The 21,242-nt window shown below is 40.5% G+C and overlaps 1 protein-coding gene across 1 annotated transcript in view; it reads left to right on the forward strand.

Annotated features, from left to right (window-relative positions):
- The window catches only part of Tet3 (tet methylcytosine dioxygenase 3), a 103,516-nt gene that overhangs the window by 56,464 nt on the left and 25,810 nt on the right, over positions 1-21,242 (forward strand). The gene's annotated exons all lie outside the window — the stretch shown is intronic.

A 21,242-nucleotide genomic window follows, 5' to 3' on the forward strand; every position in this document is an offset into this window, starting at 1 on the left:
TTGGACACGTCCCTGTAGGAAGCAGTACCTGTGCTGAACCATTCAGGAGCATCAGGTAGAAAGGAGATTCTTCTAGGAGAAGAGAGCAGCCTGGGCTGTGGGAAGGTGAGACTTGTTTGGACCATTCTTGGTCTGGCAAAAGTAAAGGGGATGAAAAAAGGTGACTTGAGGGGTAGGCAGAGGTCAGATAGAACAGAGTGCAGGAGCCAAGGTCAGGACTTGGGTTTGATACCACGCAAAGTAGTAAGCTCCTCAGAGTTATACAGCAAGTAAAACCCTGTTGCCTTATTCTTTTTGAAACATCATTCTGACCTATGGTGGGGAAACTATAAGAAAGTTAGGAATCACACAAGAAATGGAAATGATTGTTTGGAAGAGTAAGTGGTGGCAGGATTTCTGGGGCTTCTTACGAGGAGGAAATGAGGCCAACTCTGGTCTCAGCTTTGGTAGTGTTCACTGAGGACATAGGTTTGAGGGGAGATCACTGAATTCTCTTTGTACAGCCTGTCTTTAAGTTGCTGAAAGAACGGACCTGGAACTCTGAGTTAGAGGTTTTAGTGGGGTTACTTTGGAGTTGTATGTGTAGCTGTGCTGTGCATCAGTGCTGAGGAGGAAGTCAACCCTTAGGCCTTGCCTTCAAGGACAAAAGGGCCACAGGGCTTCTGAGGAAGTTCCTGTGTACGTGACTACATCACCAAGGCTCTGGGAGCAGTGGTAAGCTTTGCTCTGCTGTTCAGGGAGTATTGTGTGGAAGACACGTGCATTTCAGTTGTTGACAGAAAAACATGGATGCTGGTGAGAAGCATGTTGCATTCTTGTGATTTTATGATACACAAAGGGGTGTTAAGGAAAAACTGTCACCTTGACTGGCTGACATGTCTAAATAGCAAGTAAATTGTGTGGTTTGTTGGGATGCCACATTGGGTCCACAAGTAAGGGCTGGGCTGACCTCCCCTGACTGCTGGGTGTGAGGCAAAGGGGTTGGTGACAAGGATTCATGTGGAGAACAAAGCAAGCTGGACCTGTGCTTCTGTGGGAGAAGAGATGTAGAGGGTCCTGCTGAATGTTCACAGATACGCTCCAGGACTATGCGTCCTGCTAAACTTGCTTCTTCACATGACTGGTAATGATGTGGTGTCTAGGGTCCCCTTACCTCTCAGTGCATGGGGAAGCGTGTTCTGATCACAGTGATCGCAGGACACACCCTCCCACACACTGCATTGTCTCTTCCACTGTCTGTTTCGTTCTGTTTAGTGTTCTTCCCCCTTGCAGGTTGGAAATGTCTTTACCTACTACTTAGGACAGTTGCTCTTTAATAAGTGTTTTACTTGTTGAGTTCAAAATTGTATAGGTGTTAGTGTTGGTTAAACTAGTTTTTGAATTTGAATTCTAACTCCATTGATTACCAGCTGAGAGAGTTTGGGCACTTAATGCAACTTTCAGTGTTGAGTTCATCTAGGGTTCAGTGAAAATGATAACAGCAACCAATCACCAGGGCTGCCTGAGGGTTTGGTTGGTTCGTCTGAGCCAGCACTTAGAACTGCCTCTGCTGTGTAGTGATGCTTAGAAAACTGTTGGCTGGTGTTATATTGAAAGAATACCACATGTTGTAAAGAAAAAGGGTTAGGTATTCCTTTATCAATATAAACCTTGTATAGCTATGAGTAAAGATAAATATTAAGAGAAATGGTTCAGTGCTGAAGAATTTAATGGCTTACTTGAGAAGACTGAATAGGTGATAAAATGTCCAATGACTCATGCCATGTGCCAACCTTCCCTGCATTCTCACGTGGGGAGGGGCTATGTTGTAAGAGTTATATAAGAGCAGTCTTGGCTACCCTCATGCAGGGTTATATTTTTATTTCAGAAATTCTTGTACAGAGCTGGGTGTAGAAAATATCAGGGAATACACATGAGAGGTGAGCAGGTGGCCTCTCCAGACCCATGAAGGCAGGAGCATGGGGGTTTGGGGTAGCAGGAAGGTCACGGATAGGTGAAGGGCCAGTTGTGCAGTGTTCTCTTGTGTTCCTTGGACATGAGGAACTGCTAGAGAGGACACTTCATAGCTTGCTGTCGGTGAGCAGAAGTACAGACAGTAGACAGTTACTGTCCAGGTTGCCCAGAAGTGGCAACATGGCAGCTACAATCCCAGCAGTGGGAGGAGGGCCAGGCAGTGGGCAAGGCAGGGGGCAGAGAGCGCCTTCGGTGCTAGTCGTGTACTACCCAGGTTGTATTTTATCTGCATCTTATTCTAAATGCAGAATTAGAAAAAAAATCTACTTTGTGTTAAGTGTTTAAATTGTAGGCAAAGGCTTGGTGAAAACAGCAGAAATTAATGGAGTATAAATGATAATCTTAGTCTTAAAAAATTGGAAAAACTGGAGGTAACTATGTCAGTTGATTGTTCCTGTGGTCAGTCTATGGGTGACTTTTCCTTCATATTTGCTGAAATGTTCTATGATGAATGTGTGTTTTATGATCAAGATATACTTTTAAAAGTGTACTCTAGGAGTAGCATGGAAGACAGATTGTTAGAGGGTAGTGACTCTGGCAGGAGACAGTTAGGAGGCTACTGAGAATGATGACAATGATAGTAATTATGAAAGGCTTGCTCTGTCCCAGGCACTGTGCCAAGTACTTCATGGGCACCACCTCATTTAATCCTCATAGTAATTGTACAAGGTGAAGACTTGGTGACTCCATTTTAACAAGGAGGAAGCGAAATCCAGGTTAAGTAATTTTCTAGGGTCACGGAGATAGTGTGAGGCTTGAGTGTATGCAGTTGAGCTCCTAACCAGAATGCCATCTTGTGATTGAAACTGGTTCATTGAGAAAGAAGCCCTAACTATAACAGTGGTAGTAGGATGAAGAGGGCCACAAAAAAAGGGATGTATCCTGGCACAGAGGACCCTGTTGTTCACGTTGCAGAAGGCTGTCTTATATTCCAGAAGTATCTGCAGCCCCTCATGTCGGGAACAGGTTTTTTGTCAGCTGGTTCACCAGAAAGTGTCTTTGTGAATTGAGACTACGGACAGGTTTAGAGATGAAGATGCTCATGCTGAGATTAATAAGAGATGAGATCATCTCATATTCTAGAACCTCAGTTTCTTACCCTTGGTAGATGGAGAGGTACAAATGTAGGTTCATATAAGGAAGAATTTTCCATAGATGTGACAGTGAAATTTGGAGACTCCTTAAACACTCAGAGTAAACAATTGATGAGAAATTATGGGAACAAATTTATAAAAGCACGAGTGGTTCCAGTAGCACAGCAAAAGAAACCTATTAAATTTTCTTAGTAAATCTTGCCAAATACAGAATTTTGGCTCATGTTATCATCAAGTTAATCAAAACCCTAAACACCAAGAAAATTTTTGAAATCTTTATAAAAATTATGGATTTCTGCGGGGCTGAATGGTTCTGTGTGGGTTTTTGTTCTCTAAATCTTGAAATACTAGAATTACAGGCACCCTTACAGCTTAAGTAAATAAATTTAGAAGACACACAAGGTAATGTCTTCCTCCAGAAGGTAGTGTCATATTTATTTGAGAAAATTTAACAAGTTGGAATTGTGTATTTTATCATTGCAGTGGATGTGTGGGTGCCAATATAATTCTCACATTTTGAAGCACGCGTTGGAGTCCCCTGACCACCTCGTCATATCTGTCAGAGGCAGGATGATAACTGCAGGCTGTCAGTGCAGGCCTTGTTGCCTTGTGTCCCTTCTCAGCAATGGGGAAATTCCCCAGAGGAGGGAGGTTAGGACAAAGATGAGTCCAAGTGACTTTTTAGTGGGCGAAAACCAGCCTGAGACCTGGCTGTCATTTTGTAGAAGAGGAAATAGTCTGTGTTAGCTTTTAAAAGTTGTCTTGATGTCTCTGAGGAGCCTCTGACAGGAAGCTGCAGAGACTAAATCAGACTAAGGCAGAGCAGGAAGTTAGGTGATGCGGATTTTAGGAGTTGCCATCATAGAAGTGTTAGGTATTTAACCACTTGATTTTCCTATCCTAAAGAAGTAATTGTAAGAAAACATCTTGGCCGGAAGCATGGTGAAAGTGGATATGGCTGACTGTACTGTCAGGTAATTTCAGCAGGGACCAGGGTCCTGACTGGGGAACACTGAGTTACCTGTTTATAATCATTTAAAGTCTGTTTCCTCTAGTTTTTATTTTAATGAGAATATATCTCTGTCCTCCCTTATATTCAGTTTGAGGTGAATAACCTCATACCTTTAAATATTTTTCAAAACAATACACTATCTGGATACCAATATGAAGATGGGGAGTCCAACCCTGGGCAGGAGGATATCAGAAGGAAATTCTTGGAGGAGTGGTGTCTGTTGAGTTTTAAAAGATTATCAGAAGTTTAATTGGTTAGCAGGGATAAGGTCACATATGTCAGGCAAAGGGATGTGGAGATGAAAAGTCATGAAGGTGTGGCGATGAAAGAACACAGGGAGCCACTAGCAGATCTGTTGAGACGGGTGCTGGATGAAGGACTGGGCGTGGCTGGAGAGCAGAGTTTCATGATACCAACAGCAGAGAAACCAGTTTGCGGTTCAGATGTCTTTCAAGCAAGAAATAATGGGTACCTGAATTGAGAGGATAACACTGAGTAGAGAGGAGGAGAGAGAGGAGGAGAGAAAGTAAAAGAAAAAGAATTGACTGTATTGGTAATGAATGTAGGAATAAGGGAGGAGAAGGAACAGTCTCAGCAACTAAGGTTCCAGGTTGGGCAGCTGGGTGGATGGGTTGCCATTCCCCAAGATTAGAAATTCTGAAGGGAGGGGCTGGAAAGATAGCTCAGCAGTCTAAGTGCCTGCCTGGCAAGCACAAGGACCCAGGTTCGATCCCTGGTACCACATGTTGTGCTGGCCCTGGAACCCTGGGCATGGTGGCACATGCCTGTAATCCCAGAAGTGGGAGACTGAGGCTGGAGGATCACTATGAGTAAGAGCTGTGTAGTGAGACCCTGTACCAAAGAGAGAGAGGGAGAGGGAGGAAGGAAGGGAGAAAGAAAACTTCTGAAGGAGAGCACGTTCAGCCACCAGTCTTGGGGTATCTGTGGGAGCACCTGTGGTGTCTGTCTGGTTATGTCTATGAAATAGAGGATTTTTTGACAAACTGATAATACTATATTTGAAGTTTTAGTCTTACCCATTTCATCAGGCTGAATGCGTGCACTAGGGAGAAACCTGAGAATAGAAAGCAACATTTGGGAAGAGAGGTACTCAAATAGGAGGCTCTGAATGACATGGAAGAATGTGTGAAGAAACTTAGGGAAGGGTAGATTAAAGAACTAATACATGATTTCAAGCTTGATTTTTTTTTTTTAATGTATTTGGTACAGGATCTCACTATGCAGCTCAGACTCATAGTGATCCTCCTGTTTTCAGCCTCCCCAGCACTGGGATTACAGGTGTGCTCCACCATACCCAGTCTCAGTGGTAGGCTCAGCACACCCGGGGTGGGGCCAGCGGGGCATGTGATGCCAGAGATGGATCCCCGGTCCCTGCACTTAATTTCAAGCTTGAGAAGACTAACAGCACTTGAGAAGGATCAGTGTGGATCAGAAGAGTCAGGAGTTAATGTTGGGTTCTTCTTTGTCTGACTTTATTTGTTCTACATGCTTTAGACTTTGCAGTTAAACATCGGGTTTCTTGAGAATAAGGATTGTCGTATTTCAAAAGCACTTACACTGGTGTTGAGCGCATGGTTAATTGGTCAGTCTTATTCTACCCGTTGTTAGTTTTGATACCTGGGCATTTATTGTACAATGTCTCTCAGTACTAGTGCTGTAAAAGACAAGTGCCTCAGCTCTGTTCCCTTGTGTATTTCTGGGGACGTATGTAGACTTCCCCACAGGGATAGTATGGATGCCTTAGTCCAGTGGTCTCGACCTTTGTGACACCACAGATTGATTTTTTTTTCTTCCCAGAATTGGAGTTTGAACTCAGGCCCTTGTGCTTGCCAGGCTAGTGCATAGTCTACTGAACCATCTCCCCGGCCCCAATTTCTTAGAGGACAGTTTTTCTCTGGATGGGATGGGGATGGGGGTTCAGATGGTCCAAAGGAGCGTGCAGCCTGCTTCCCTCACGTGGACAGGCACACACAGTTCTTCGGGAGGGTTCACAGTCCTATGAGAATCTATTGCTCTTGCTGACGCAATAGGCCCCCAAGCTCAGGCAGTTGTGCAAGCAGTGGGGACCAGCTACTGTAAAGCTTTACTTTACAGCCTGCTGCCCACCTTCTGCTTTGCAGCCTGGTGCCTCACAGGCCACAGACAGTATCCACTCATTCTGTGTTTAGAGGCCAGGAAAGGTGAAGATTCACTTAGAAACTGAGGATCCCTCTTTGTGTTAGGTAGCAGTGAATACTTTCTTATGTTGTGTGTCTCTTGCTGATAGCAGAAAAGATACATTTCATTCTCTCCCCATTCTGTGCAGAAGTAGAACAGTGTATCTTTCTATTTTAATGAGTACAAAATTAAGTGCACAAGGTTAAGAAAAATACCTAGAGCCATATAACGAGCATTTTCTCAAAGATTGAATTTGTTCTCCTGAGCTCTGCCTTCCCCAGAGCTCTCTTACACATTTTAAGGAAAAAAGAGTTCATTTGTCTTATTGCTCAAACTAGGCAAATTTTTCTTTAAGAAAAGTTAAGCCGTTTCTCTACTGTGTCACTTTACCTTTCTGAAGAAGAAATATCACACTAGGGACCAAAAGGAGGAAATGGTGATTAGCTAGCAAGATAGTAAAATACTTCTTTCTTGAAACCTAGTGATAGAAACCAGAAGAAACAAAATTAGAGGAGACAGTGTCATCTACTGAAATTGGGGGATAATGGCAGTCTTAGACCATGAATTCCTAGGGTTGTCTGCCATATCAGATCAAGTTAAATTATAATGAAGGGCTTACACTAGGGGTTAACTCTGTTGGAGAAACGGTTGTGGAGACTCAGGGGGATGGTATAACTTGGAGAAATGGGCTAGAGGCCACCCAACCAGCTGCACATTCTGTGGAAAGCTAGAGGTGAAAGCAGGAGACTTTCTTCCTGTACTCCAGCTCCTGGTGGGCTAAGTAAGATCTAGGCTGAGGATGGTTGGCTAGAGAGAAAAGAAAACTATTCTAGCAGCCAGTGGGCCAGCAGCACCAAACAAAGGCCGTTGTGTAGAGAAAACTTGCTTGCTGAACCACCAAACAAAATTCCTGCCAAATGTGGGTCCTTATTTGTTTTTAAATCTTGATTTCTTATCAGAGTGGCCAGCTCATGCCCTTCTGAGGAGCTGAACCAAAATCTAGAGTATCTCCTCCACTATCAGGACAGGACATATGACCTCGTCATCAACATACAAACACAAACAAATTTAGAGGGATTAACTCAAGCAAACAGTGCTTGGAGGTGAAATTTCCCAATTACAACTGTTCACAGCCAGCTGCAGCTGCTTCTGTGCCCTCTTCAACTGATGAACTTTCAAACTAATCATTGAAATCTCTACAAGAGTCAATTCTCTAACTTAATTTCGAAGGAAAAAAGTTGCAACAGTGACTAGGTTAACAAAGTAAGATTCTAATTTTTGGCAAATGAGTATAGACATGGCTTTCAGCAGGTGTAATTCTGTCCCTCTCCCAGTAGGCATCCTTTGGCAATGTTTGAGGACAGTTTGGTCATTCCAGTAGGTGTGATACTGCTGGTATCTAATAAGCTTCTCCTGTAAAGAGTAACAATCAAAACAAAATCCGGCGTGACACCCATTCAGACCTCTGTGAAATCAGAAATGAAAGTTGAAGTGAAGTCACAAAGTGACAGGAGTTACATGTTACAGATGTGTACATGTACTGACTGCACACCAACCAAGTATTTTTTTATTAAATGATAAGTATGCAGAGTTACATTAATCTTAACTGTACAGGTCAGTACAATGTTGCAAAAGCCACAGCCACGTGTAACCAGAGCAGAACTTTGCCATTACCTCAGGATTACCATCAACCCCCACCCAGGCATTTGCCACTTAGTCTCCTAGAGCAAGGTTGGCAAACTGTGATCTGCAGACTAAATCTGGCTCATATCTGTGACTAAAAATGGTTTTCATGTTTTTAAATGGTTGGGGGAAAATTGCAAACAATGCCTTGTGACTCATAAAAACTATACAAAATTAAAATGTCAGAGTCCATAAAAGAACCATTCAAACATAGCCGTGCTCACGACATATGTATCATATAAAGCTGCATTTGCACCACTGTAGCAAAGCTGAATTACCACTAAGACTGCATGCTGTGCAAAGCCTAGGAGGTTTACTTTTCTGACCCTTAAAGAGAAAGCTTGCTGACCCTTGTCACAAGGTAATTATTTCTATTCTGACTTCTAGCTACATTGATCATTTTGTCCTTTTCTTGAACTTCATGTGTATGGGCTCATGCATACATATGTTTATACTCTTCCTATATTGTGGTTTTCATTTATCTGTTGTATGTAATAGTAGTACCTATTACTCATTCTTATTATGTATTATTCTGTTTTCTGGAAATGCCATTGCATGGGCCCTAGATTGCAGGTGGTATTTTGAATTATCCCCAATTTGGGGTTATTATGAATCATGCTGATAAGACATTCTTTTTTATGTCTTATGTATGCCTTTATGTATACATCTAATAATTTGCTAAGTTGATTCCAAGGACTGAAATTGTGTACGCTCCACTTTCGTAGGCACCATCAGTTTCCAAAGTGGTTGTAACAGTTTAAACTCCCAGCAGCATTGCTCCACATCCCCACCAGCAAATAGTGCCATCAGTCCCTGCCTTGTGGTAGGTGCATGATGGTGTCTCCCTGTGGCTTTTACATTTCCCTAGTGACTGATGAGCACTCTTTCATATGCCCTCTCTTGTACAGTGGAAATTCACTTGCCCATTTATGTGGGCTGGTTTTTTGTTTGCTTTTGTTTTTTGTTTTTTGTAGGGTTTTTTTGGTCTTTTTCTTATCACTTGGGAAGATGTCTTTATTTTGAACATGAATCTTCTGTTGCATATTTGTGTTGCAGTCCTCAGAATATAGTGTTGAAATGAAAAGTTTGATCTAAGATACAAAATCAACATACAGGGGCTGGTGAGATGGCTCAGTGGTCTAAAGCACCTACTTAGAACACAAGCTTAGCAAAGCACAGGGACCGCTGATCAATCCCCCAGCACCACATGCCAGCCAGCCCCGCCCCCTGGTGGGCTGAGCTGGCCACACAGACACACACACACACACACACACACACACACACACACACAAATAAAAAAAATTTTTTTAAAAATCAACATACATAATTTATTGGCATTCCTGTATACCAGTAATGAACTCACCAACAAAGAAAGTAGATGGAACTGGGCACGGTGGCACATGCCTATAATCCCAGCACTCCAGAAGTGGAGACAGGAAGATTGCTGCAAGTTTGAGACCAGCCTGGGGGGTCTCAAATACAAGGCCATCGAATACAAGGCCAGCCCGAACTGCAGAGTGAGACCCTGTCTCAAAAAAGAATGAAGAAAAAAAAATTAGAATAACAATCCATTTGCAATAAACAGCTTTAAGAAAAATGAAATTCTTAAGAATTAACCTAAGAAAGTGAAATACATCTACAAACACTCTCATACTGAGAAAAAGAGGGATCAAAGAGAACGTTGGAAGGTGGAAAAATAGTTCCTATTCCTGGAGAGGCAAAAGCAATATTGTCAAAATGGCCATGCTTCCAAAACTGATACACTGGACTAATGCAATCCCAATCGAAATACCAACAGCATTCCTCACAGCACCCAAGAAAACCATTCTGAAATTCATGTGGAACCAGAGAAGATTCAGAATAGCAAACAACAGTCCTGGGTAACAAGAGCAAAGCAGGAGCCATCATGAGCCTCCATTTCAAGTTCTACTACAAAGCTAGCAATAAAAACATGCTAGTGGCACAAACCCAGGCATGTACTCTAGTAGAATAGAAGATACACAAACAACTCTCGGGGCACATTCAGCTATCTGATCGTTGATAAAGGGGCCAAAAATATACATTAGAGGAAAGATAGCCTCTTCGATAAAAGGTACTGGGAAAAGTGGCTATCTACATGCAGAACATTGAAAGTAGACCCATATATCTCACTGCATACTAAACTGAAATCAAACTAGATTAAGGACCTAAATGTTAGAACAAACACTTAGTCTGCTGGTAGATCAAATAGGTAAAATTCATGAAGACCTAGGCATAGGAAAGGATTTTCTAAATAGAATCCAGTTGTACAAAATAGCATCAAGAATCAAAAAGGAGTATGGCTTGGGAGATAGCTCAGTGGTCAAAGTGCCTGTCTGGCAAGCTCAAGGACCTGGGTTCAATTCCCAGAACCCAGGTGTTTTGGCACATGTATGTAATCCCTGTGCTGGGGAGGCAGTGACAGGAAGATCACTGTGAGTCCAAGTTGTATAGTGAGATCATGTATCAAATAAATAAATTCAAAAAGGAGATCATATGAGATTAAAAAGCTTTTTCATAGTGCAGGAAACAAGCAACAGAGTGAAGAGACAACTTACAGAATGGGAAAATTTTTTGCCAGATACTCCTTGGACCAAGAACTAACATCCTGAACATATCAAGAACTCAAACAAAAACAAAGCAAACCTTCAAAATATTAGATCCCTTCAAAATAAGATTGCATTAAAAATGGGCATGATAGACACTTCTCAGAAGCACAGATGCCCAATAAATGCTTAAAAAATGTTCAACGTATCTGACTGTTAGAGGAACGCAAATTAAAATAACATGAAGACCCCATGTTACTCCAAAAGAATGGCTGTCATCAAGAAATCAGACAATAACAAATGCTGGCAAGGCTGTGGGGGGAAAAAGGAACCCTTCTACATTGTTGATGGGAATGTAAACTAATACCACTACTACAAAAATCACTGTGGAGATTCCTCAGAAAACTAAAACTAGAAATTCCATTTGATCGAGCTCTTCCCCTTCTAGATGTTTTTCCAAAAGAGTTAAAGACATCATATTACGGTGCTGCGTGCATACTCACGCTTATAGCAGCACAGCTCACTAGCTAAATCTTGGAAGAGGCCTGTGTTGTAAATGGATAAAGAAAATGTATTTATACACAATGGAGTGCTGCTCTGCCCTAAAGAGGGATAGACTTGAGACAGTTGTACAAAAGTACATGCACTCTGTGCCTATAATATTAAATGAAATAAATCAGACCTGTGAGCTTCAGTATTACAAGGTTTCTGTTACATGAGAAACCCAAAATATAAAGCAAAACAAAATAAAAGGTAACAGGAAATAGGGAGATAAATCTTTCGCAAATGGGAAGGGGGCCAAGAGATGGAGAAAGGATGGAGAGAAGGGAGAGGGAATCAAAAATGAATTGAGAAGTATTATGTGCATGTAGTACCGACTCCCCACAAGGAATGTTATCGTTACATGCTACAAACGTAGTAATAAAAAATTTAAAAAAAGCTTGAAACAAGAATTACATAATCAGTTAAATTTCCATTAATATGTATAAAGCTGCCAGGCGTGGTAGTGCATGCCTGCGATCCCAGCTTTTGGGAGGCTGAGTTCCTGAGGAGCATTCCACAAATTTGAGGCCAGCCTGGACTACGTAGTAAGACCTCGTCTCAACCCCTCTTCAAAAGTCTTCATTAGAACATTACCAAAGGTACTAGGAACTCAAGCTTTCTGGAGCTACATCAGAAAAACAAATGGTGAATTTGTGATCCGAAGCAGCTTACAGTAGTAAATTGCATGCTCCATTATGAAACCTAAATTTGAAAAACTGATCATCTTTTTCTAAAACAAAAGTTATTTACATTCTACTTGAAATGCATTTGTTTTTTTTTTTTTAAACATTTAGTGTGTGTGTGTGTGTGTGTGTGTGTGTGTGGCCAGCTCAGCCCACCAGGGGGCGCCGCTGGCTGGCATGTGGTTCCTGGGGGATCGAACCGCGGTCCCTGTGTTTTGCCAAGCTTGTTCCAAGTAGGTGCTTTAGACCACTGAGCCATCTCTCCAGCCCCTGCATTTGGTTTTTATGTTAAATCTTATAGAGGAAAATATATTCAGAAGGATGCAAGCAAAATGCATATGGTAAAGTAAAGGAAGTGGTAAAAATTGTAGAGGTGCTAACTACTTTCTGTCTAAAAGTCCTTTTAACATTACTAAAAACATAGCATAGCTTTCCCAATTTACCAGCAGAGAAGAAAATATGAAAGTTAGGAAAGAAAGAGAAAAAAGTATGTATGATAAAAGATAAGAAAGAAAGGAAACACACAAAAAAAAAAACCATGGAAAACAAAATGACAAAAGACAAAATATCACAATGACGTAAATAGAGTAAATTTTACTTACTGAATTAAATAGCAACAAGAGCATTAATAAACCAATTTTGCTTTGGGGAATACCATATATTGGGAATATATGGAAAGTACCATATGTTGGTTGCTGATTCAGAGCATGTATTCCATATAGAACACTGACATTGTAAATATTGTCTCCTCTGCTGACCCCAGAACTGAGCACATTTTGCTAGCTGCAGAGTTCCAGTTCCATTCCCTGCACGGCAGGGTGCCATGGTGATCCATACAGCATTGTATAAGCTCGTAGATTGTGGTTTTGGCAGAAGCATTGCAGTAGGAGAAGGCAAATTCATGCCCACATTACATGGTTACGATCAAGGCTAATTGTCCTCTACGTTTTCCCGTCACCATTCTAGATTTGTCATATTGCTTCACTTATTCCTGTAACTCTGTATTTCCTGTGTACAGAACATTAGATCTACACACTGGATTAGATTCCAGTAAAACTTGTTTTGCATGCAGATACTATGCTCCTTTTATTTCATCACATCAAGAGGTCTAATTGTCCCACTATCAGCGATGCCAAGTTGATCAGTAGGTTGAGGTGGTGAGAGCCCTGGCCTGCCATTGTAAGTTGCTGTTTTCTTTGTGCATCCAGCAAGAGATCTGTGGAGCAACACTTTGCTGTCCTGTCATTGTCCAGATCCCCATGATCCTTTCCATTAAAGTCATAATCTTGTAATTATTTTATGTTCAATATATGGCATTTTTCTAAACATAGGTCCAGGAAACATGCTGAGTAAAGTAAGTGGTTCATGGGATGCACACTTACATGAGGTGTGTAAGATGGGAAAATTTACAGAAGTAGATATAAAATGGTAGTTGCTGGGGTTGGGAGGAGAGACATGGGAAGTTGTTCGGTGCTGGTGGGGTTTAGATCAAGGATGTCCCCCAAGCCCCGTGCACTCCTTAGGCAGGGCTTCTGGAAGGCGACTGAATCCTGGGAGTGATCTAAATGACTTGTGGTAGGAGGTGTGGTCTGGTTGGAAGAGGTGGGCCGCCAGGGTATGACCCGGAGCGTGTCACTCTGGCTCTGCTCCTGGGCCATGATGTGAAGAGATCTCCATCGTGCCTTCCTGCCTCGGAGCTAGTACTAAAAATGTGAGCCAAAATGAGCCTTTCCTTCTTTAAGTTGTGGGTGTGAAGTATTCTGTCTCAGAATGAGAAAGCCACTAATGCAGGTAAGGGTGAAGTTACAGTCATACCTAATGAATACATTCTGGAGAAGCTGGGCATGGTGATGCGTGTCTGTAATCCCAGCACTCAGGAGGCTAAAGCAGGAGGATTGCCAGGAGTTCAAGGATAACCTGGGCTACATAGTGAGTTCAGAGCACATTTGAACTATATAGTAAGACCTTGCCTCAAAAAATGAAACAAAAACAAGTTCTAGAGAACTACTGTATACCATAATAAGTACAGTTAACAATATCCTTATTAGCACTTCAAAACTAGTTTAGAGAGTGGATCATGGTGGTATATTCTTACCAAAAATATTTTTCTCATCATTTAGCTTACTTCTACCAGAATGCTAGAATAATACCGAATTTTCCTTTGAAGTGTGTGTGTGTGCGCGCGTGCGTGCGTGTGCATGTGTGTTGTGTGTGTGTTCTAAAAACATTTTTGAAGTCAGGATACTTAGTATATATGCTGCCAAAGCAAGTACTGAAGTTAGGGTAGAGCTTATAATCCATTATGTCTCATGCAGGGTTTTGTCCCAGCAACCATTATGATACCTTTACACATTTGAATTGGGTCCTAGTTTTTCATATTGATGTCTTTTTAACCAAGTTATAAATATTATTAGTATTACAAATGTGGACTTTAGATGCTATTAAAATGTCTTCAGGAGTGCACAGTGATTCAGCAGTGACACAAGTTATTCTGAATCCAAAAAAATATAAACTAAGCTTCAGGGAATAAATATGATATTAAAGCAAAATTTTATAGTAAGTCAAGGGAAGTGTTTTACATATTTTAAAAAATAGCCCATTTATTTTGCTCAGGCTTTTCTCTTTATATGCTGATGTATAAATTACATCTGTTTGAAAAAGTCTATAAGCTTTTTTGTTAAATATAGGGTGAATTTTTGAAATGATATGTGAAGCATTATGGTTTAAATAGCAGAAATTTATCTTTTTGTAGTACTTAATAATAAAGGTGTCCATATTACAGCAAATGAAATGACTAATCACTCCCAATGTAAGTAAATGAAGGCTTATCTTTTTTTTTTTTTTTTTAATTAAATCTTTATCAGGTTTTTTTTTTTTTTTATTTTTTTTTTTTTTTTTTTTTTTTTGGTCTTTTGAAAAGATTGTTGATTATGCATGTATGGATATTTATATACTTACTTGCTAAATTATAATTATTCTTTTTGCTCAGAATATTGCAAGTTTGGCCAATGGGAAACCACTTCAGGCTAGTTTCAGAGCTCTGAACATACCCCGCCCCATGCCAATCATGTTTTAAACACTTCTTTGCTTTTGTACAAGATATCCAGAGCATACATTGTACTTTTCCTGCCTCAAGCCTTCATTGATCATTTCTCTGAGGATATATATTCCTTTTAGCAGATAATGACATTTAGAAATCAGAATTGAAGAGCTAAGAGTACTCATTGCTACTAGTATATTGTTGCTTTTATGCACTTCCAGGGAACTAAACCCAAGTGACTAGTAGGATCCTGAATATCCTCAAAGGGTCAAGTGTTGAAGGCATGTTCCCCAGCCTGAGGCACTATTGGGAGGTGGTGGAACCTGTAGGAGGTGGGGCCCAATGGAAGGAGGTTAGGTCACGGGGAGGGGGTGTAGAGGGGTGGGGGAATATGCCCTTTAGGGGAATACTGGGACCTTGGTGCCTCCTCTTTTTGATTCCTGGCTACCATGAGGCAAACAGGACATCTTTACTATGTGTTCCGCCCTGTGATGCACTGTGCCATCACAGGCTCAGAGCAACAGGGTACCTCTGAAACCAGGAGCCAATATTTTATAAATTGATTGTCCCCAGTATTTTATTACCACAAGGACAGAAAACTGAGTGATAAGTATAATTCAAATTTAACAGTACAAGGTTTCTACTTAATTTTACAGATGTTTTATACTTCTATCTTTCACACTGTTAGTTCTTAACTCAGGAATCTTTATCATATGAAATACTAAATATATAAAGCAATATGAAAATAAAATTTTATTTTTGTTGTTGGAAACAGGGTCTTACTATGTAGCACATGTTGGCCTTGAACTCACAGCAACCCTCCTGCCTCAGCCTCCTGCATGCTAGGATTACAAGTGTGTACCTCCACACACAGCTAGGAGATGTTTACATAGTAAGATACTGGTTTTGTGTGTGTGTGTGTGTGTGTGTGTGTGTGTGTGTACATATATCTAGCTTTATAACATACTTCGTTTTTAGATTTCTTCCCACAGAATATCTTCTCCCACGTAGACATACTCAGGGAAAGGGATGCAATTAAAGGGCAACATGGGGCCAGGGAGGCAGCTCAGATGCGTAAGCATCTGCCTGGCAAATGCAAGGTCTCAAGTTCGATTGCTGGTACCGCAAAAAAAAAAAAAAAGAAGCAGCAGCAGTGTTTTTATGATGCTCCTTGGGCTACCTCGTAAACGGCTTAGATGGCTTTGGTTTCGTTGGCTCTTGGAGCGTATCTGTCCTGGGTGCTCCGGTGGCCTCCCAGAAGAACCCGACCAGCTGGTTTCTAGGTTGGCTTGGTTTAGAGCTTTGTGTCTTCTGTCCCAACTGCTATGGTGGAGTTGCCAAGATTTAGTTTCTATCTTCTTCTTGAACATCTTTTTTTTTTTCCTCAACCATATGAGTTTTGAGTTTTTCAGACTTGGGGCAAAAGGTAGTCACCAAAAACTACAATATGTTCCAGTTCCAGTTTAAGACTCGATAGCCAATTCATTACTTTGACTTTTCTCCAGACAATAGAAACTGGGACAGAGCCCAGAAGTCCTGGCATGTTCTTGTATTCTATTTTCTGTATGCCATGTGGTCTTCGAGCACTTATAATGAGCTTTCAAGCCACCACCTTCAGTGTCCACATTTTCATATTCCCTGATTCCTCCTCTCCTCGTCCTGTCACTTCTCTAAGTCTTCTCTATTTATGGTTCAAAATAGTGTATTTTGGTGCAGGTAGTTTCTAACTCTGTAATGGAAACCATCCACTTGTGAAATGTTTAAGCCTGGTAGTTTACATCTCATCTAATCCTTAGCAATTTTATAATGCATAAATGTTATTTTAACTGCTTTAAGGCTTACAAGGGTTACATAACTTGCCGACAGTGACACAATTGTTTGGCAGAACCCGGACAATAGCAGCCCATTGAGTTCATATTATGTGTCAACAGCCGTGCTAAGCCCTTTCTGTATTTTCCTGGTGAAGGCATGGGATTAGAGAAGTTGGAAACATGACACATCATGGTTCCCCAGTCTCTGTCTACAAGACCTGTGTTTGTTGTTCTGTGCCCCATTAGCATTAGCAGTTACATAATGGGTTGGGATCCATGTCCCAATATTGCTGTTGTATGCAAGATCTGAAAAAGCCCAGCAAGGCTTCACAGGAAAAGTGGCATTTAAACTAGGCCTTAAAAAATTGATCTTTCCAAAGGGAGAAATAAAGGAAGACATCGCTGTCCTTCAAAAAAATATAAAGCCATGGGGTACTTTATAGTGTGGCAGGAGTTTGTGGGCAGGGTGCAAGGCTAGGAACTATGTGAAGGAGGCCTAGTGGGGAGCTAAGCACAGTGCCCTGGAGTTTGGGTTCTGGCTTCTGTCTAGGGCGGAGTCATTCAGTGGGAAATGGTGTGAAATTTCTGTTTTGGAAACATAACTGGTGGTTATCAGATAGGATGACGCACAGGAGAGGAGACCAGTTCAGAGACCAAGAAAATAATTCAGGCAAGAGCCTGAACTAGAAGAGGGAGGGATGAACGAAATGCCTTCTTGAGAAAGAGATGGAGGTGGGAGGCAACTTTGATCAGTTCATCTGATGAGCTGCATGTACTGCTGCTATTTTTTGTTTTGTGTTTTGAGATAGAGTCTTGTGATATAGTTCAGGCTAGACTTGAACTTGAAGCAGTGTTCCTGCCTCAGCCTTCTGAGTCCTGAGATTTCAAGGTGTGCCATTCCACCTGGCCTGATCTCTTTAAAAAAAAAAAAAATTAGGAACACAACTGGCCTTACACTTGCCTCTTACTCTGCTATTCTTAGTGTACACATGATCGTGCATGTATGCTAACTCTGGCACATACATGCTGTACTGAAAGTCTGTCCACCCCCCACACAAACACCTTGGAGATCATTTTCTGTCAGTAAATCTGCAGCTGCCTAATTCCAGATGCTTAGGCTGTCATTATAGGGATGTGACATAATCTGTTTAACCAGTTCTTAATGATAGACATTTAAGTTCCTGATATTTTTCCATTATAATGATACATGAATATTCATGTGTACTTATTTTAAACATATGCAAATATAACCAAATTCCTAGAAATAAATTCTTTGAAATTGCTGGATCAAATAAATTGTGTGCTTGTACTTTTAATATAATATATTGCTAAATACTTTCCATACTGCTTATTTCTGATACCTTCAACAACAAAGTGAGGTATTTAAAGATTTTTGATAATGACTCATCTGAAAGGAAAAGAATGGGATCTTATTGTAGCTTTCTGTATGATTGAAACATTTCCATGTCTCTAAAATTTACTTTTTAGCTACATTTCTTGTTATATAGGTCTTGCTTTATCTTGATCTTAACCATCCACCAGAGAAGTATAAAAACAAAGTATAAAAAGTAAAGCCATATTAATATGCTGAGCTGTAAAAGGCTCAAGTCCACAACTTCTGACATTGCCAGAATGTGGTTTTTCTTACGGAAAACCCACTGCTATTATGGACTACTGGACTATATTGGAATATTTTGCTGAATTCACACACCTACAATATTTAAATGACAGTGGAATATCTTTCTCTGACAGAACTAACCAAAAAAGGGGGATACAAATGAACGACCATTTTGTATCTGTATATTCAAAATAGGATAGATACACAGCTACATTCTCTTAATTCAATGAATAGAAAGATTTGTTCTAATGTTTGTGGACAGGATATCATGTCTGCATCTTATAGAATGAATAACCACTAGGATAACAATATGCAGTGTATTAATTATTGAAACTGTACTAGTAATCGGTTTTGAAACTGTCTCATTGCTATTTGTTTCTCAATAAAATTATTTTAAAAAATAAAATTTACTTCCCCCCCCCATTTTTCTTACCTTAGTGACCTTAGTTAGGCTTTTGTTAGGTACAAATGCCAGCTACTCCTCCCCAGTATACTGTTTGTCTTCTTCTTGACTTTTGGTGTTATTACTATAAAGTTTTCTTTAGTTAAATTTATCAGGGTTTTTCATGTTGTACCTTATAGAAGCTCTTCCCTTCTCAATGATTATTTTTAAAAACTCTTCCAATTTTTCCAGCACTATCATATTTTTTATTTGACTCTTTCAAATTCTTTCAAAGGGTTCAACCTTTTGCACCCCACTTATCCTAGGAACATGCATTGAAACTTTAATCTATCTTCACTGATACACAATACCATTAAGTACTTATGTGTAGATCTTACCTAACCAGCTGGGTCATGCATGTTTTCTTTCTTTTTTTTCTTTTTTTTCTTTTGCGGTGCCAGGGATTGAACTCAGGACCTTTTGCTTGCCAGGCAGGGTCATACATGTTTTAAAGTTAGTAATTGGGCATTATCCAGTCTTTTATCCCTCATAAAGCTGAGCACAATATTCTGCAAAAAATAAGTAGAAATTAGCCATGCATGGTAGTGTGTACTTATAATCTGAGCAGTCTGGAAGGTTGAAGCAGGGAGATTGCAGATCTGAGCCCTGCTCGGGCAGCTTAGTGGCTTATCAAGACTCTGAAATAAAAAAGACTAGGGCCATAGCTCAGTATCAAGGCCTATGCCTCAGTACTGAAAAACAGTTTCTTACATTTTAAAAATCTTATGACTTTTTTCTTTGTATATAGGACAGGGTCTACAGGGTCTCACTATGTAGATCAGACTCATAGTGATCCTCCTGTTTTCAGCCTCCCAAGCGCTGGCATTACAGGCGCGCACAACTACACCTAGTCTCAATTGCCATCTCAGCGCGCCCCGGTGGCAGGGCCCCGGCCCCTGTGTTCTGCCTAAGCAAGCACTTTAATCCGCTGAGCTATCAGTTCAGCCCATGACTTTTATACATGACAGTACATAAACATTTAGGTGTAGTTCAGTGAAAATTTATAAAATGAAAAAAAAAAATTTATAAAATGAACACATGCATAGCCACTTAGATCAGGCAAACTTCTTAGAGCTTTCAGTGGTAAGAAACAGCCCGCAGTAGCATGTGTGCTGTAGGTTTGCTCCCATGGACCTAGATGGAGAACTAAGACTATTTGTACTCTCTAGGACTCTCTCTCTTCCCTTCATGTCACATTCCTCTCCCATCCCCCAGAGGCCATAATACTGCTAACTTTCATGACATTGATTACTTGGCCTTTCTTTGTATTAAGAATGAGCCATATGAAGTCGCCATTTTTATAGGTAACAAATCATTGGTTATGTGTGGGTTCATATTTCTGCCTCATAATTTATCACTGTGAATTTCTGTACTGTTGAGCTGGGCCTCTTTGAATATTTTACTTGACTCATTGCATTTTTTTATAATATCTTTTTAAAAATTTTTTTTGCAGTACTGGGGATTGAACTCAGGACATTGTTTTTATACTCTCTAGTAGATCTTTGCCTCATTATGTTATAGAAGTTGGCCATGTAAGCAAAAGTTGTTGATTCTCATTGCTAGATCTATTTATTTCATGCTTTGTTTATCCATTCCACTGTTGCTGGATTATGGATTGTGTCTGAGTTTGTGCTGCTATAACAAAAATACCATATGCTGGGTATTTCCCCTCATTGTGAGAGCCTACCTAGTGGCCAGTAGACAGCCATCTCCTCTCTCTGTCCTCTCTTGGCCTGGGGATTGAGGTAAGGATTCACTCACTCCATGTCTCTGCTTGTAAAGGGCGTTAATTTTATTCACAAGGCTACACGCTTTTGAGCTGACTCTCAAAACTTAACATCGGGGCTGGTGAGATGGCTCAGTGGTCTAAAGCATCTACTTAGAACAAGCTAAGCTAAGCAAAGCACAGGGACCGCAGTTCAATCCCCCAGCACCACATGCCAGCCAGCCCCGCCCCCTGGTGGGTGGGCTGATCTCGCCACACACACACAAAAAATAAATATTTAAAAAAAAGTTTTAAAAAACAAAACAAAACGAAACCTAACATCCTATTACCATCCCACCAGGGGTTAGACTCCCACATATGACTTTGGGAGGGCGTGGTATTCCACCCAGAGCAGGATGTTTCCAGTTTTCACTATGAATTGCAAACAGTATAACTATAAGAACCCCTTTGTATGTGTTTTGATGTGTGTGACTAGGATTTCTTAGAGTACAAGATCATAAATTGTGATTTACTTCCTGGTGTAGTTTTAAAAAAAAAAAACAAAAAACTTTTAGCCAAATGTGGTGCCACATGCCTATAATCTCTAGAAGGCTGAAGCAAGAGGATTGTCTTGAATTTGAGGCCAACTTGAACTATATGGTGAGACCCTGTCACAAAAAGAACATTTTTTTATTATGAAATAATTCTGTTTATAGGAGAGTTGCAAAATTGGTACTGAGATTTCTATATACCCTTACTTTCCCTAATATATGTATATTTAAAACTAAATATAGGAACAGTATATTTAAAACTAAGAAACCAATGTTAGTACAATGCTATTAACCACAGATCGATC

The sequence above is a fragment of the Octodon degus genome, unplaced genomic scaffold (assembly GCF_000260255.1).
Source record: "Octodon degus isolate 3935 unplaced genomic scaffold, OctDeg1.0 scaffold00058, whole genome shotgun sequence".
NCBI classification, from domain to species: Eukaryota; Metazoa; Chordata; class Mammalia; order Rodentia; family Octodontidae; genus Octodon; species Octodon degus.